Below are 19,748 nucleotides of genomic sequence, written 5' to 3' on the forward strand. Positions count from 1 at the left end.
GAGTAAGGAGGTGATGGCATAACGTGAGGCTCGCTACTGCCCTTGCGCGTTATGGGTGGTGGACAGAGCATGATGATTGGAATGGTTGCTTAAATGGCCTGTAAAGTGAACGGTAAAGCTATATAAGCTCTATGTCGCTTATCCTTTAAAAGTATGCAGCGTCGATGCTTCAGATGCGTACTAAGTCTGTTGTATATTCAGCATTTTTTATTATCGAATTTCAAAAATTGCTGCGCCCAGCAAAAATTTCCGGACCCTCTTGACGCAACAACATTGAGGTGACGCATACGCCACCAATTAAGAACCCACGCAATTACACTGGGCAGCTGCATTGTACGCTATGCAGTGTGGTGAAGCGGAAAAAACGTCGCTTCTCGAAGATGTGTGGTTGTTGCTTTCCAGAACACTACAACGTAGACCAGAAATCCGTGGGAAGCGGCTGGTTGCCATACTTTGAGCGACAGAAAAGCTACCTTTGTAGAGTTCACATTCTGATCCATCCAGTCACATGGACTCAGAGAAGCCAATAGAGGGCGCCGATTTTTATGCTGTCTACAACGTTGCGATTGCATAAAACAAACTGCTGAAGGGTGCTTGGTTTAGTAACTTGTTCAAAACGTTAAGTAGGACTTCATTATCGCGTGTTCCCCCACTCCAGGGCGGCCTTATCTGTCGTCTGACGTATGTGGACGCTGCGATTGGGGGTTATAAATAAACCACAGTGACTGCGGTGGGGAGAGGCAACTTGTCTCAAGCGGTAGCGCCACTATGCTGTAAAGGCCATGTCGAGGCGCATTCAATGAACTAATGCGGCATCTTGACGAGAGATATGTGCTGACATGCGGAAAGCGAGCGCTGGGTCAACTCTGCTCAGCATGGCGGGGGGTAGAATGTCAGGGGCCCGTTGGCGGGTAGCCAGAGGAGTCGCGAGGCGTTGAAGTATGGACCGCCGATCCCCACTCAGCAGTGCAATACGCGTCCGTATCCGAGACGAGAGAGCTGCTTCGGCGTCGCTGTCAGGCCCCTCTCGGCGGCGCCGCGAACGCTGAGGCGGCGCCGCTTTTTGAAACGCATGTGTGAATGAGCCTTTATCGCCGACCTTTTTCGCGATCCCAAGGAACGCGCGTCCCTAGGTTCACAGATCGAGCAGCGCCATCCCACGGGCCAACTCAGGGCCGTGGTGGATGGAACGACCCAGTGGATGTAGCATCGCCAAAAGCACGTCCCCATCTACGTTCGAACCTCTGCCCCCAGATGGCACGCAGCCGACGCCGCCCACGCGTCCTCCCATTGACGCGCTCCGGGTGGGCGGGGCGCCCGAGGGAGAGGGAAAATCTCAGGCCAGCTCTCTAGAGAATAGTCGGTGTGAAGCCAGTGAGAGCCTAGCGTGTCCTCTGCGCTGCGCGATGGAAGTCACTTTCAGGGAGGTATCGAATTTTCCTGAGGAGCGGGTGACGGGGAACGTGCGCACGCAAACGTAGGAAGTGTCGAGCCGTTTCCCGCTCACGGAGGACCTCCACCGGGAGTTCACCAGCTTCAGCTAGGACTTACCCTGCTTCAGCCATTCTTGGAACTCCAAGGCAGGGACGAAGGCTTCGGGCGAACAGGGTCCGAAGGGTATTTATCGATGTTGTAGAAACCCTGTGCAATACTGGAAGGCTGTAAAGTACAGTCGCCCTCACCAAAGTCCCGTGAACGGCTAGAAGGGAACGTTGATCACAGCCTCAGCCTAAGCCAGAAAGATGTTGAATTGCAGGAAGCCATCGCTGCACTTTGGTTTCAAGGTGCTTAATGTGGCGAGCCCAGCGCAGGTTCGAGTCCAGGACCATACCAAGGAAGCAATGGGACGCACAAGCTCGAGCTTCTTTGCACCAACCAAAGAGGGAAATTACTCATAGCATTGTGAGTGAAAGGGAGCTCGACGCACTTTTCGGGCGAAAGGTCCATTCCAAGTCGCGTAAGGTAGAGATGAACATTGTTTAAGGCTTGTTGCAAACGGCGCTGAATGGCTGGTCGTGACTTGCCTTCTGTCCGAAGGGCAACGTCATCGGTATACACGGAGAATGCTACCTTGCGAGGAACTATCGATTTTAGTCCTGCCATTATCACATTAAAAAGTGTAGGACTGAGAATGCTTCCTTGGGGTACGCCTTGAGCAGGGTGTTTGGGGCTTTGGCCGTGGGATATGCGGACAGCGACAGTTCGGTCCGTAAGGAAATCGTGGAGCCAGATGAAGAGTCGACGAGATACTCCAAAACACCGCAACCCGTGGAGCACACAGATGTGCGAGACGGTATCATAGGCGCGCTTAATGTCCAGGAAGACCGATAAAACGATCCGCAGATGAGCACGACGACCTAGGCTTACAAGAAACTGGAGTCACGTGACGCTGATATCCGTGCGGAATTCATGAAGGCGGGATGGGTGATCTCCACCTGCAACAGAGAACAAGTGAATACTTTATGAGACGGTACAGTGTAATTGTGCAAACAAACAGCGTACATCAGTTGCCTCAGCATCATTGGCTTTATTTCTTACACATTTTATCTCGTACTTTTATGTAAATGGTTAGAATATTTCGGGGAACTTTGAACTCAAGAAGAAAAGCGTGCTAGCGCATTTCGCAAGAATTACGACTTATACAGTAATATGCAGACATCTTTCAAAGTGGTGACGCCAAAGTGCTAGGATGCAGGCGAGCTGCTACCTTGCAGACAAAGAAATACCTGATACACAGGGATATGTGTGATAATTCTTGAGAACGTGTCTTGTGTTTCCTTGTGCTACGTCCTTCGTTTAGCTGTCAGTGTCATGGCGTTATTGAAGAGGTTCTTGTGATGTTCTTGGATGCGTCAACTGTGCATACTCGATGATAATATACCACACGACAGCGCGAGAGCGAAAGTGGCCCCAATTGGTGGTCCCAGAGCTGTTGCTTGCGTTCGAAGTATAGACGATTATTGAATCGCATTAACAACATTAGAAATTCGCAACATGTTCAGTCCAGTGCAAAATTCACGACATGCTCACCTGCACACGACACGAAACAGCTCTGTGGCAGCCACATGTTCACAAGTGCCGAAGGGGCCAAGGAATCTGCTGTTCGACATACTCTCGACGTGATCATCCGACTTCTGTGCTTCCTTGGGTCCCTACGAGTTTCGTCATTCCAAGTGAACCTGTAGGCCTCTGGATGTCAGCGCCACCATATCCTTCTTTGTTTGGTACGACTGTATCCGTTAGATGTGGGAAGAATTCTTGTAAGTATGCTTCTATCTGAATCTGTCGAATGTCTTCTATCTGGATTCTATCGATTTTATATGGACGTCTGTTTTGAATCTCTTTGGACTTGATATGGCTATTTGGTACGGACTGTTGTGAAAAGGATATCTATAGAAATTTTTCTATAGACATTCAGTAGACTTGCATTTGACCGCCATCAACATTTCTTTTGCACTTCTATTTGCACTCGATGAACTTCATTTGGGTTTGCCATTGTTGCCTCCCTCCCTCCGGCACACACCACACATACACTGTAGATTTTAATGTACTGCTTGCGACACGGTTGCCTCAAATCGAGATCAGTGGGTCCGCAGCCCGTGCTTCGCTGGTTGCCCTCCGAAATATTGTGTCAATATCGTGTTTAAGTGTAGACGACATGATGCACATGCTTATTACTCGGAACAAGTGGCCTTGCAACCCCTGAAGATTTATGGTGGGCTAAATAGCATACCACTAATTAAAGACAACGGCGTTGCGAGCAGTACCTGAGCCACCACACAGCAGCAGCAATGCTATGAAGCTATGGAGTATCTAAAAAAATGAGAAGCCGTATGAGCATATGTGAAAACACTGGTATTATAATTTTTTTTATTTATGACAATATCTCGCGTGCCCTCAGGGGGCGTTGTGTGAGGGGGAGGTTACATCAGCAAGTATACAGGGTGTTCAAAATGAAGCTTTCACGAGCGCTACGCAAACACAGCAATGACAGGAAACCGGATGATAACTTTACGCTACTTGTGTAAGAAACATGTGCTGCTAATTATGTAGCACCTGTTTCTTACTCAAGGAACAGAAAAATAGCAGCTAGTTTTCTCTTGTTCGCCTATTTATAAAGTGCTAGTGAAAGCTTAATTTTGAACACCCTGGATAATGCAGAACAGGAGAAGCAATTGGACACTTGACAAAAAAACACTAATGTGAAATCATTAAGAAAACATATGCGATGATAGGGAAATTGGACACCAAAACTGGCATCTAGCTGGCTGCGAAAAACTGAAAAGTCTGAGTCAGCTACGATAGACTGGAGAAGGTTGCTCCAAGCAGTGATGGTTTTGGGGAAGAAGAAAAATTTGAAATGAGATGTACGACATGGAATGGGGTCGATTTTATGGGCATGATCGATCCTAGAGGAGATGTAGTGGGCCATAGTGATGTACCCTGGCCGGATGGTTGTGGTGTAGTAGAATTTATGAAATAAACACACATAATTTATTGAAAACTTCACTTCATTTTTGAGAGCATTGACGACAAGCTTGCTTTTATTTCCTGCAAACTGGTCTCCGTTTTCTTGCATGTGTACACTGCAAAAGGAGCATCGGACAGTTACTCTTTTGCCAACGACATGCTATATGATGCACCTACTAGTTAAGCTAGCAAAAGGTACAACAAACGAGCAGTACGCTGGTGATCTCCCCATGTTATTAGCGAACCGGAACTATGCAAACCTACAGGCTTTTTCGAAAATGCGCACAGTGGTGGTGGTGGTGATGGCGAGAGGGCTCGATGTTGTCGACCTCACAGAGGGGCGCAAAATGATCACTGAGTAATCCTAGTTTCTCCAATGAGTGTTTCAGAATGGCTGATATAAAATATTGTGTAAGTTGTATTCCCCGTGCTCTATACGCTACACTCACCTAGAAAACTTGTGCACAAGGCATGTACGGAATACACTACAAACAAGAGAGGTATGCCTGGTTGCGCCATGCTCCTATGCAGCCCCCCATAGAGTCCATGTCGTTTGAGATAATTGACCCAATCCGGAACACACAACCAATGAATTTGTCACATTATACACTTTATGCACACTAGTCAGCCAATCGGAAGCCTTTCTGTCAAGCTCGCTACCATCTACTTCTCGTTTTCAAGCCTGTTGCCATCATTCAATATGCAAGATTTTTGCATAAAAAAAGCATTTATTTGACACAAAGCAATGATTTAAATATCTGATACACTGTGGACACACTCCGCATATAAAGACCACTGCGACGGTCACACTTGCTGACACTGCCATAGGTAACCAAGTTCGAACTTGAAACTAAGTCAGTCTCATGAATACGTACCACTTCATGATGAGTATCTTATTTCGCTGCTAACATGACAGCGAAACGGAAAGTGCTTGTACCACATGTGATCATGCCTTTGCTGTCAGTCATCGAAATGCAACGGCGCCCGAACGTGTTCTTCACGTTCCAACCCATGACGGCACTCCAGTTCCGCACTTGACAGACTCTTCGTGGGATAACAGTTCTGTCTAAAAACAACACAACACGTGTGTGTGTGACGGAGTAGTAAACATGTGAACATGTTTCTACAAACTGTGCTGTCGATTGACACTACCGCAGAACCCGGAACAAAGGCGGACGGCGCGCTATTTTGAAACTATGCGTAAATGACCGAGACTCTGCATGCTAGCCACAGGTCCCCTAGAGCTATCCGCCGCTGCGACTGCGGAGTATATGTACCATTGGCCAGACACCTCGTCGCAAGCCCATTTGCTGGGAGGCTGTGCCCGTTGCAATTGGTCGACAATTTTTTGAAATCCCATTTTGCATGTGCGTGTACACTCTTGGTCATTTCGGCATAGTTTCGAAATAGCGCACCGTCCACCTGTGTTCTTCTGACGTCAATCAACAGTACAGTTTGTAGAAATATGTGTGTAGGTTTACTCGTGCAGCAAAGTGATTGCTAGAGTCATGCTGCTTCTGGACAACTATTATCCCACGAAGAGTCCTTCAAATGCTGAACAGACAACAAAGACAAGATGGCGTGCGGAACAAGCACTTTCCGTTTCGCTGTAATGTAAGCAATGAAAGAAGATGCTCATCATAAAGTGGTACGCATTCATGAGACGGGCTCAGTGTTGGGAATTAAATAGTGTGCGTTGGTTATCTATTACTGTGTGTCAGGAAGTGCGACGTAGTGGATTTCATATTCACAGTGCAGAGATGTATCAGATCTTTGAATCAGTACTTTGTGTCAAATGAATCTTCCTTTTAGCCAAAAGTATAGCCTTGGCTATCTCGAATACCGAATAATGGCAACATGCATGAAAACAGGTAGAGGTCCACGATCGCCAGAACCTGCTCAAAGGCGAGCAAACAGAAAGGCTCCTGATTGGCAATCTGGTATGCATAATGTGTACAATGTCACAAATTAATTGGTCGTTTGTGGCCAGGGTTTTGTGAATTGTCTGAAGCTATATGGGCTCTATGGGGACTTGTTGGAGCCTGGCATCGATACGTGTCCATGCGGGAGAAGATATGGTGCAAAATGGCGCAGGAGCGGCATCAATGCCCAGGTAGTAATGCTATAAAACCTCACATGCTACGAGCTCTGTTGTATAGCAAAGATGACTTACATTCAGGGCTCAGCATAAAAGACTGGATGCAAAAGGACCAGTTATCAATTCTGCTGTGTGTATTTGTGCTTCCATGTGTCACACTTCAGTCTACTGATGTTAGCCTTATGAAGACAGACAGGAAGCAGCAATTGGTTGCTGTATTCAATGTGATAAAGAAAGCTCCTGCGAGGTTGTGTAGATGAGACAAATTAGTATAGCCTAGAAGGACATTATTAATAACCAGGGTTGGCTACCGGAAACGGAAACCAGAAACAGTAATAACTGAAATTCAGCAGTGAACGAAAATGGAAACGGAAACAAAATTGTTTTAGTTTCCACTACCAGAAACCAAAACGGAAACGAAATTCAAGACTGGTAACGTTAACGGAAACCAAATTCGCATGACGTTTCCCTCAGTGCTTTCGCGTTAATACGAAAATTATATATATCCGCACTACTCTTCCAGTCACCATTCATTCATTCATTCGTTCGTTTATTTTCGGGACTTTCGTGTTGAGCACACTGTGCAGCAAGATGGACGCGAAAGTTTTGGATGACGTGTTATTTTCGCGCATGAGTGGCGACTTTTGAAACCTAAAGGCATATATTTCCGCAACCTAGCGACGCATCTACTTTCGGTGTATAAGATTCCTGTCGAACTTCGCATTAATGTCTTTAGTGTTTGTGTTTGGTGTGGCTGTCCTTTTTCATCCATTATGTAGCTAAAATATCTGACACGAAGAAGCCAAAACCAGACAGTACGAGAACCTGAAAGCAGTACCGAAATTATCTGGGAAACGGAAACGCAAACGAAGTTCTTAAAAGGTAACGGAAAGAGAAACCGCAACCGAAAATCGTCCAGAAACGGGAACGAACAGCAGAGTTTTTCGGCTACCGGAAAGGAACCGGAAACAATAATATTTTCGGTAACCAACCCTGTTAATAACACTGTCAGGAGCACGTACAAAGAACCGCCTCACGCCTTGTCTTGTCTACTGTTGGCTTCAGCAAGTAAATTTTGTTGCCTGTTGTGCTTAGCCAGTGTTTTGTCTTTTTTCGTCATGACCTCTCCTGGCTTTTGGTCTATCTTCAGAGGAGAACATGAACCAGCACCATCCTGGTCCCATCCCCATTCGCTCGTCTCTCTATCCGGTGCAGCACACCTGCATCAAGGCACACGCCTAATCCATTGTCCACCTGCAAAGCGACAACATGATTCTATAGGGACTGTGCGACAAACTGGTGGCGCCGCGATGCGGCCTTCGGAGAAAGTACCTTGCGTGATAGCCGCCGGGTAGCCAGCTTTGTTTACATGTGAAGTGTGGGCATCTTTTTTTGCCGCAGCATCGCTAACTGTGCCAGCACCTAAAAGAACTCTTCATTAGGGACCAGATGCTTCATTTCTCGTGATTTCTACGCTTCCAATACCACCGAGGTCACTACACTCGCAGCGAATAGCGTTTGTGACGCGCGTTCGGCCATTACATGAGGTGTGCACAACATGAGCGAATATATTCTATTTCTTTTGTTCTAGTTTCAATGAAACTGAATGAGGACCTGCAAAATGGTCAATGATTTACAGTTGCCACTTTCGTGACGGTGAAACGCCGCTGGATGCTGTATCACCGTCAAATGCACCGACATAACGGCAGCCTATTTCGATATAATGATTGAGGTGTTTCATCGCCAGTACCCAGAGTCAATATTGCTCCCGGTATGACGAGTCTCACAGTGAGAACAGAAGTTCTACGTTGTCCAAAAGGTTTAGTATTTACTCACCGACCATTTCACAGCTGTCGTCCCGCAAGCCTACGGCGGTAGCCGAGGTAAAAACTCATACACTTTCTTCTTTGAGGATCTCTTTAGCGTTATTGTATCTGAAGATACTGGAAAAACTGCAGTACAAGTTCAGGCAATAAGTTGTGACCCCACGTGTTTATTTGTATGGATAAAACGGACGCACGATATAAATTTCAGTGACGAAGCTATGTGTGTGCAAAGACGACGGAAGGGATACAAGACTCAGTCAAAAACATGATATTACAAATGGCTGGAGTCAGAGGAATACACGTATATAGCCTTCGCTAGCAAGCCAGAATTTTGTGAGGATTCAAATAACCATCCTCTCGACGTATCACTTACAGGTGTTTTGACCGGACAGACGCGAGTGGCTGTTCTCCTTCGGTACTGTTAGATGCATTATAAATACGGTGGTTGCTTCTGTGCAGTTTGTCTCCATTCTCTTCGTTCGCGCCCCAGAAAGGTTCCACATTATTTGCACTTCGAAAATTAGCCCTTCTCATTACGGCGGTCGCCACGAAAGATACGGTTCCACTTGAGAATGCATAGAACGGGCGGCGTGGTATCACGTCGGATACGTCCAAGACCGCCACTGACGGCGCTGTCGCGACGGAGCAGCGCGCCCCCTTTAGGTGTCGCACGGTCCCTATAGCCAGACAGATTTCTTTAATAGTATGGAGTAACACTGGCTTGCATAACAAGTTGTAAAAAGAAGAAAAGCGTGAACGTTTCGACACCTATTCGGGCGTCATCATCAGCACAGGAAAATGAAACGGGGGCTTAAAACGGGAATCCTTTTAAACCAGGGTTTAAAAGGATTCCCGTTTTAAGCCCCCGTTTCATTTTCCTGTGCTGATGATGACGCCCGAATAGGTGTCGAAACGTTCACGCTTTTCTTCTTTTTACAACTTGTTATGCAAGCCAGTGTCACTCCATACTATTAAAGAAACATGTCGCCTGGCTTTTGGTCCATCTTCAGCCAGACAGATATCACATTTTTAAAGTCCACTCTTTGCAACCCAAGTAAACCAACGAATGGTAGCAATATGTGATTGCACCAAACACGAGTGAGCATATCAAAACAGTGCTGTTTGGGACATGGTTGTCCAAAATGTCCAGCCCGTTGTCCAGCCCGTGGCGGAGCGATCCCCTATCGACATGTCGCACACAAAGGAATCGTAGCAATAGCTTCCACGAGGAGAGAGCTTGCTCGACTGCTCTCCCTAGCACATGCCACAGAGTATGCGATCGTTTTCTCTCCCGACAGGTGGCGATGTGTGGCCTTACCTCGGAGGCTGTATTAGTATAGATATTTCGTGCGCAACATCGCCGATAGGGGTCTGCTCTGCCATGGGCTGCAGATTTTAAATAAATGTTTCCCAAACAGTACAACCGAGCTGGTGTACTCTACAAAACGCATTTTCCTGGGTTGGACAACTAGGGGTGCATGTTGCTTACTTTTGCTGCCGTGCATGTGGCAGTAGCCTGCTGTGATGATGTCCTCCATTTTCCCCATAATCTTGGACATTTATAAAAATGACGCCCATTTGAAATACAGAGTATGGAGAATGCCATAGAGCAGAACAGAACCCTACCACACTTTTACTTAGCTTTGTGAAGTTTTTTTCGCAAGCCTAGAATTCGCATGTTCGAGGTCATCTATTCTTTTATTTTTTTCCCTGACAGCTTGCACACGGTGCAGTTTATTCGTGTAAACCATCCAATGAACATTAGCTGCGCAGCATAGTGAGTTTTCTGGTTACTAAGAAACATAACCATACCAAATGACATGAAGTCGAGAAGTTGATGACAGATATGAAGGTCACGTTGTGGCATGTATGGTCATCCTTGAGTGCTCTGCATTAATCAACAATACAGATTGCTACAACCACAGCAGTTATCAGTGGAATTGTAGTCTCATAAAGAATAAACAGAGACGCTAAGCGCAGTTACCCACAGTGGAACCACATATATGTGACAAGTGCCTTCAAGATCTCGTTTAGTTTATTTTTTTTCAAAGACATCTGGTGCTCCTAGACGAATAAAAAGTGCAATATATTGAAGCAGATGAATGTGAAACAAACTGATGCTAATTTTATCAACAGGCTGAAACTTGCAGTATTAGCACAGAACCATAATACCAAAGCACACCTTAACTTTGTTGGGAGGTCCCAGAATTTAAAAAAAATGCTTTACGTGTTGGCCACTCCACGTGACGCCCATCTCATATTGCATTGTTAAAATCATGTGTGCTTGGTACTGTAACGGAAAGCTGGCTGCCCTTTTTGTGCAATCCATTTTATGTAAAGTATAGAGCCAGGCAGTGGGCGGATGTAGAGGGGGAGGGGGAGGATGCCCTGACCCCATCCTCAATTTCTGTTTTAACATGTGTTTAGTTTACCCAGAGCGTGTATCTACCATGCTGGACAAGACACACAGAGATTCTGGATCCGCCGCTCTATAGCCAGGCATGTCGTAATACTTAAAAACAAGCATATGGCCCGATCTGGTGGTGGCTTTAAGAAATAAATACCGGCGGCATTGAGTAATTCTTATTGCGACTGTGTAAGTTCTGTATACTGCGCCAAATCTGAGCCGAGTGCGGCTACTGATACAACACATGGCATTCCATTTTTGATTTTTGACATACGTCATTACTGAGACATCACAAAAGCAATGGAACAAACATGCCACCTAGACATTTCACGTATTTCTTTCGTGGAAATGTGTAGAACCTGTGACTACACAGACAACACCTGCGCTTGTAAACACACGCGGTCGGTATTTTGCGGAGATTCCGACGCGTATTCAAAATGCACTCAATAAACAGAAAATAATAAAGTAAGGAAGTACTCACCTGCAGCTACAATGTAAGCCTCAGCAGAACCTGCTTCCTCACTCCACTTTACAAAGACTTTCTGGCCTTTCATGTCCTTCACGCTTTCGGGTTTGCGCACTATATTTAATCTCACATCGACGTCTACGATGGTTTCGACAGGATACACACCTAGCACATTTATGCCGGGCTATTTTACCAAAATATGCATCGCAGTGGAGATTACACACAAACCAGAAAATTGAAAGAATCACAAATGGCGCCACACAGAAACAGCAAACAAGCAATGAAGAAGGAAATAATTTGATTAGCTTGGAAAACATGGGATAGCCTGTAGACGCCTGTAGAGTATCAGTGTTGTCGAACGAAATCAGTTTCCCGTAACACGCACTTCTCGCCTGTGTCCTGTTCGGGTGCTGTGGTACTGTATAATCAGGCATGCTGATAAATAATTATAATTTCTCGTTCATGAAAGTTGATATGAAACAACACCTGAATTGCGTGTGAAATACAAGAAGGAGTTTGTGAGTTAATATACAACGAATATATGAATGTACAGACTGGGAAGTCGCAAGAATTAAGTTAACGTGATGTGGCACCTGCTAAAAGGCGTCGAAGGTAGAAGGTAGCTGCAGTAGCACATGGCGTCGGTGCCGCATCGAGATATGACGATCTAGCGATCCAAGGCAGGGTATCATAGTTTTTGATAATTGTTCCCAAAAATGCCTAAAAGGAGATATCGTACTTGAGAACGAAGCACAGATAATGATGTACCTATAGAAGTACGATCGGGCACTGGAAACAGAACGTAATACAGTTCGAGGAGTACGCGGAGCACTCGCTTTCAAGCGATGTCAGTCGTGACGTGCGCATAGTATCCGAAGACGACGAAGGATGCAAAACAAGCCAGGCGCTGACAACAGCAAGTTGTGAGGATGTGGTGCATCGTGTTGTATCTCCCTCTTCAAGTTCTCCTGTTGAGGATCCATCCATCTCATGGTGTACCTCTGCGTCCGTTTTCGAAGAACGTTCGAACAATTGCCATGGACTTGTAAGCGTAGCTGCATTTAAATATTTTCTCTGAACATTTATCAGGCCAAACAACGAGAATCAGTCGAGGCAGGCTACATTTAAGGACAAATACGAACACGCAAGCCTCCCAACACCCAAGAACCAATGAACTCTTATATCTCATATCTGACCGCAAACCAGAAGGCCCAGGTTCTAATCCTTGCGTCCTTTCTCCTGAGTTGTTTGATTTCGTTTCTTAGACTGGTGGATTTCTGCGATTCAAGAGTTTAACTGGGATAAATGTACTTTTATTGGCCAATCAAGTTTGTCTGTAAATGAGCATTGATTTTTCAGTTAACACCACAATCAAAACTCAAACATTTCTATAGGCGTCTGGATACTCAAGCACTTCCTCTGACGACGGATCTGACGAGGACATCTCGATCACATCTTCAAGCCCAGATTCGGGCTCCAGTACTACAGATAAAAGACAGCAACTGGTAAGACACCTCATTATTTTTGTTTTCATTTCTTGTTTTCTTTTCTTGCATGAGATATGCAAATTCCATGTGGCTCGAAATAACATGGACATTATCTGATGTGTTGCAAATTTCCATTTCCAGAGCAACCCATCGTATGAGGGTGCTCGACTCACTCAAGGCACCAGCCTCCTCTTGATTGTGGCACGCATCCTCAGGTACCACGATTCGAAGGAAGCTACTGATAGCTTACTCAAGATAATCGAGGCACATCTCCCTGAGAGTACCTACCTCCCATCCACAAGATACATCTTCTTCAAGCACTTCACTGCTACTAAAGTGTTGTTTAAAGCTCACTTTTTTGGAAGTGTCTTCAATATCTGTGCAAGGACATGTCAGATGAGTCTTCGTTCCTGCCGAGCTTGAAGTGTTGCTACTCTGGCAAGGAAAATAACAGGGAGGAACTTTTTTCGTCAGGGTATTATTTCATTTTGTTGAGCTTTGATGTACAGATCAGAGACCTCATGGAGAAACATGAGACCCTGATGCAGGGGGCCACATACACTGTTGGGGATATTATGGCCAGTCCTTCATATAGAAAGATTCACCTGGAGGGTGATGACATCACATTCACATGGAGCACAGATGGTGTACTAGTGTTTGAATCTTCCCAGTCCAGCATTTTGCCACTTTTGCTTCGGGCGAATGGGTTGCCATTCCGTGAAATAAGCAACAACCAAGTTCTTGCTGGACTATATATGGTTTGGACACACAAGCCGAATATGAACACATTTCAGAAGCCATTTGTGGAGGAGGTGAATGCTTTTTCCACAAATGGCTTCACGCGGGTTTCAAAATCTGGTGAACAGAAATGCTCAAAGATCAAGAGATAAACTGATGTTCTGAGGCTGGAACAACATAGAGGGGACAGATACAAACAAAGCCTCAAATTGCCTAAGAAATCAACGATGAAAGATGAAAGTCACTGAAAAGGTTAGCCAGCTGTAGGGATCGAACCCACATCTTCTGGATTGCCGGTCCAGGGCTCTACCAATTGAGCTAAGCTAACACGCCTCTCCAGCGACTTTCGGGGTGCGTCATCTGAAGATGTGGGTTCGATCCAGAAGTTCGATCCGGCAATCCAGAAGATGTGGGTTCGATCCCTACAGCTGGCTAACCTTTTCAGTGACTTTCATCTTTCATCGTTGATTTCTTAGGCAATTTGAGGCTTTGTTTGTATCTGTCCCCTCTATGTTGTTCCAGCCTCAGAACATCAGTTTATCTCTTGTTCAACAGGTGCCGCTTGCGTCGATTTCCGTCGTATGAATGTGTGTATGAGTGAGCAAAAATGTAAGAGTGAAAGGAGGGTGAGTGAGAGTGAGTGGCTGGTTTGTCGTCCCTTCAGATGACGCACCCCGAAAGTCGCTGGAGAGGCGTGTTAGCTTAGCTCAATTGGTAGAGCCCTGGACCGGCAATCCAGAAGATGTGGGTTCGATCCCTACAGCTGGCTAACCTTTTCAGTGACTTTCATCTTTCATCGTTGCTCAAAGATTTTTGCAAGGCCTTGCAGTGTAGATAGTGTAGCAAGGTGGATGATGTTAAATATGACGCAGTTTAACGGAAAAGAGGGACGCCCTTGGTGTGAGCATGAAGGCGAAGATGTTCAAGTACGAAATGGCCATGTTCGGGTCTATCCTGTTTCAAAGCAACAAATGGTGGAGCGAAGTGATGAAAGCATCAAGGAACATGCTGATGTGGCGGAGGAGAGTGGAATTCGTAGTGGAGGTGTCAAAGGTCATACTGTGCTGTTCTTGCTTTCATTCTTTAGTGTCGCTTCGGGTTTCGTGGTAGATTACATCCACGCTGTATGTTTGGGTTTCGTCCGAACAAGAGCGTGCATGTGGTTCAATATCAGATCGGAGGGAAAATCCCCGAAATAGACTCCAGAGTCTGAAGTCTGTTTGCGAGATTTCTAGACTTGCACGATGCGTAAAGCAATGGAAGTATTGAAAGGCCTCCGAGCGGAGAAACTTCTTGCTATTCTTTTCACGAATGGTTTAGAAAGGCCATCCTGCCCCTCAAGAAATATTACATAAACTGGATGAAGTTTGTGCAGGTGATGGCAGTGACACTTCACAGATTACACGTTGTACGTCATGAGCTTTTCAGCTTCCTCAGTGAATACCAGTCTTTGTATAGGAGGGAGAAAATGACTTATAATGCACACCTACTTCTCCACATGATAGATAGCGTGAGGAACTGGGGGCCATTATGGGGCCTCGGCTTGTCAAATTCGTTCACGGAACACGTCACGTGGGAACACCGATCTGTGACAAATACCTGCTATCCCTGCAGCTTCCTAGTGTATTCCGTAGTGACCAAGCTTCTGAGGAAAGCCTGAGAGAACTTTTCGACGAACTAATGAAATGTTTGAAACGCCACATGTTTGTTGACAACTGTGCAAGAGTTCTTGTTTATGGGAGGGGGACAGTAGAAGGTAACAGTGTTGCGTACAGAAAAATGTCATGTGGTCTCTTCACGTTTCGCACTCAACATTTGGACAGGTCCCGTCGAAGCAATTCATACATAATAAATGGAAATGTATTGGCAAGAATTGTAAAAATAATTGTTACGTGTACGAATACTCCATGACTGCCAGTGCCGCAAAGATGTTACAGTTGAAGCCGAAGCCAAGATCACTTGGAATGTGATAATCTCCCACGGGGTGAAAGACTCACCACTGAAAGCGCTGTGCAAAGCCAGTGAAATATATTGGGAAAAACTGAGAATGTGAGATACTTTTTCGCCGATATATACATATAATGCATAAAATGGGAGCTTCTGAAGGGGTTAAAGGGACCGAAAAGTGAATATAAACCTATCGAAACTTTATGTTCAGCGAAAAGCTTGAACCTTCAAAAGTTCAAATATCAAAGAACTCCGCTGAAATCGCTGTAGTTTTTCTGCAATCGAATTTTCCATAATTGCATGTCCAGGGACCTAGTAGGAAACCGAGCAGTCTGTCAACAATTGCATGACCCCGCGCCATCTGTCGAGGACTCATGTAATACACGCACTTCCGGGCGCTTATCCGGTGAAAACGAAAATGGCAGTGGGCATTTATGACCACTTTCTACGTCGAGAATGTCGAGCCTCTTGGACATGAGTGCGCTGGAATTCCGCATTCGAGAACTGTCGCTCACACAGAACTGTTATTCGTGCGCTAGCGTGCTGGAAAGTGTGTTCTTCGCAGCAGAAGATTCCTCGTCCAGAGATTAATCGGAGTCACATTCGTCCTCAGCAGTAGCTCACCGTGCCGTGAACATGAACTGCTTTGTGAAATTTCCATGTATCAGGGAGAAGCACTTGTGCAAGCCGAAACAAGCGCTGTTTTTTCGTCGTGCAGGGGTTCATGTTTGAAATGCAAACCGACGGATACTACGGATGGATACTACGGTTTTTGCTGCCGAGGGGTAGAGAATGCGTGTGAAAAGCAGACAGACGATTGCATCAGAACTAACGAATATTTCGAAATACTGTGCCTTGACACCTGCAGTGTAGTGAAGTACTGCAAGTGTCTTTTACATACATCCGAGAAACCGAAGAGCATGGCAACATACACGGCAGCGCCGTGTGGTCTTTACGCGCTACTTGAACGGAAAATCCTTATTTCTTCAGGAACAGCATATTATAATTACTAGTTTGTTCCTGGAGGGTTAAGTAACCTGTGGGCATAGATGTATTTGTAGGTTATACTCATGTCTCAATTGAGTCCCATGTGAGGAGTAAGATAATTTTCATCAGTGTCATTCACTTGAACTGTGTTCATAACCTTTTAGTATACTTCTTAGTGACCACGTTTCCAAATGTCAACGAATAATTGAACCAAGATTGGGATCTAACACTTAATTAACTCTGTTTTGCTAAACGGAGTAGTACTTGTAACTCATTCATTATCACGTCACCCATTAGACGTCACCAACTAACATTTGTAAAGAAGGACTTGAGGGCTGACTTCAAGTATTATCAACCCTTGATCTGGTTTCAAAGTTAACCATGCACCATTGGTGTGCATAGTACTCCAAAATGGCTAAATAATTTATTGCATAAGTTCTCTGTTACTGTAATTGAGATGTACTTTTGTAAAGTACTTTTGACAGCCCGACAAATTGAAACTGGCTTCAGTGTACACTACAAATGCATCGTAACATTTAATTGAAATATAATATAAGAGCAGAAGCAACATATTGTCACAACTCAAACTATATCTTTCTTTTTTATTGTCCAGGGATTTAGGAAACAGTGTAGGACTTCCTGCCCTCTGATGTTTTGACGTACTTGATAGAGTTGTAAAACCTGCAACAAAATAAACAAGACATATAAACAGTTTCGTCTTTCCCTTTTGAATTTAACAAGCTAGTTATATTTTACCATTTGTTCACTTTTGTATTCTCTGCTGGTGAAAAGATTACAGGAACAATAATGCTGCAGATCGAACAATGACCTGTCATCTTGATGAAGATCAGAACATTTCTTCAGGCATGCTAAGTGAGACAAAAGAAATGTACAATGAAGGTTGTACAAAAACAGCAAATCTCCGTCGATTAAAACTTTATATATGTAGATGTTACCACATCGTGTAGTTTCCATCCAAAAGTAGGACTAAGCAAGGTTGTTTGGTAGGCTGTTGGCATGTCGATGTGCTATACCGTTACAGCACATCAATATAGATGGGGGGCAAACACAGTAGACAGCGTGATGGCTCTCAAACTCAAGTGAAGATTTATTCAACAGAACAAGAAACCGAAAGCATGAGTATAGAGAAAGGCAGTACCCATGCAGTGTATTGTGAACCACATTAATCTCTGAGAAGGTAGGATCGGAAGAGCAATAAAGAGAAATGACAGTTGCGTCCGAGATAGGGGAACTCTGCAAATTTCGGACCAGTATGATGTGGTAACCTTGCATGGCTCACTGCAGCTCTGACACACATTCAACAATTTCAGTAGTGGGACTTCAAAGACAACGAACGTTTGCTGTTTCACTGGGCATTCAAGTGTAGAGGATGCATCTCTAGAAAATTAATTAGCGTTCCTTAGTCATAAAGTCACAACTACATCTCAACAGGAAGTATTCTTGTACCCTTCAAACAAGCTAGTAGTTCTCACCAGTTTCTTCTCCCCTTGTTGACGTCATACGAATGTTCTGCACCTGTCCAAAGACTAAAAAAAATGTCACAAAGTCTGCAACACGTAACAAATCTAGTGTTTCCATCTGTGGACTTTGCATACCTGTTTTCAGCTATTTCTGTCATGTCAGTGCCTGGATCACACACACACACGAAACAGTTTTGCGCCACTTCAACACTGGAAGGCCCCTAAAATAAAAATTGTTGATGTTGACGATGTTGAGTACGGGACAAGTAGGATAACATAAGTTAAATGGAATACGTCGTCGCTATATTATAATTTATACATGTGTGATGCCTGTACATACCTAAGACGTTGTGTTGAACTCGTCACCTCGGTGAAGCAAAATCACTGTCTACTGAACGGCAGTTTCCTTCGGACGTCTTCGCAATTCGCCTTCTACGGCATCTTCTTAGTCATCGGCAGCAAAATGAGCTCAGCACACACGACACGACTGCTACATCTAATAACCGAGTGTTTCGAACCACATTCGTTTTCGCGCACTCTCCTCTTGAATCTTGTGGTAGAAAACGACCGCCGCCGATGGTGAACGAACATGATTTTTGCTGATAAAATGGTTAAAAAGCAAGCAAGCTGGTGGCTAAGATCCATGACGAAAACCCGAGACTGGGAAAAAGACGAAAAACAGACGACACAACACAAAGTCTCAAGTCTCAAGTCACAAACACAAGTCTCTTTGAGACTTTGTGTTGTGTCGTCTGTTTTTCGCCTTTTCCCCAGTCTCGGGTTTTCGTCATGATTTTTGCATCCCCGCACACCAAAACTACACCAGGCATATTTAGGCCTCTCGAATAATTGACACAACAACCACGAACATGTCATTCACTTCTCTTCGCGCGACCAACACGACCACCCACGACGTAAACAATAAACGCGATAACACAGACGGCCTCGCAGATGGCGCGGCGGATCGTAGCTCGTAGCGGCGAAGTAGCTGAACGCTTTATTAACGTAAAAGCTATAGAAGTGAGCGTCATTTTTAAAATGGTGCTTAGCTGTAAGATAATGTGCGTCAGCTTTGTTCTCTACAAAATTAACTCTCACGTGGTAAGGGTTGACCAATCCCTGGGAGCCCTGGACCTGAAACCCAAGTTGCTCTTTTTCGCCGTTCGCTGGCAGCACCGTCCATGTTCCGGCAATCTTCAAAATATTTATACGTAAAAAATATACGGAATTGAGAAGTAATGCTTTCTGTATCTTATCAAACAACGATGTTGTGCACGACAGTGGGCAAAAATATGGGGGTTATTTTTCACTTTTCGGTCCCTTTAAGGATGTACCTCGTGGGGGAGGGATATTTACGCCTTGAAGCTACCGGAATGGAAGTCAATGTTCCGCCCTCTTCTACCCAAGATTGTTTGCTCCTATTTTTTCTAGGCTCCTTTTGGTCGTTCTTTGGACTTTCTGTGTACTGATGTCATTTCAAAGTCCCCCCCCCCCCAGAACAAGGAAGTCCAAACATACTCAAGAAACTTTCTTTGGTATGACCTCTATGGGCATTTAAGAAAAAGAAAAGCTAAAGGATGTCTATTGTCCAATTGTCCATAGAAAATCAAAGTCGTAAGAAAACCCAAAGAAGCCAAAGAAAGTCAAGTGATCTCAATAGAGAGGCAAATTAAATTTCCATAAGGGCGGAAGTCTGTTTATTTATTTATTTTCAGTACCTCAAATGCCCCCCTGGGGCGATACATGAGGGCGGAAAAGAAGCATCCAACACTTAATACAAATTGACAATAGTGCACTTATTAACAATAAAGGTAAGTAGCTAATGTGGCTCGAAATGATGC

General features: G+C 44.9%; 1 long non-coding RNA gene across 1 annotated transcript; it reads left to right on the forward strand.

Annotated features, from left to right (window-relative positions):
• Positions 1-12,141: 12,141 nt before the first annotated feature.
• On the forward strand, positions 12,142-13,098 carry LOC135369808 (uncharacterized). Its single transcript, XR_010415128.1, has 3 exons — positions 12,142-12,312; positions 12,662-12,772; positions 12,896-13,098. It is a non-coding gene; the product is annotated as an uncharacterized LOC135369808 (long non-coding RNA).
• Positions 13,099-19,748: the final 6,650 nt, after the last annotated feature.

Source organism: Ornithodoros turicata, chromosome 1, assembly GCF_037126465.1.
Source record: "Ornithodoros turicata isolate Travis chromosome 1, ASM3712646v1, whole genome shotgun sequence".
Classification (NCBI taxonomy): Eukaryota; Metazoa; Arthropoda; class Arachnida; order Ixodida; family Argasidae; genus Ornithodoros; species Ornithodoros turicata.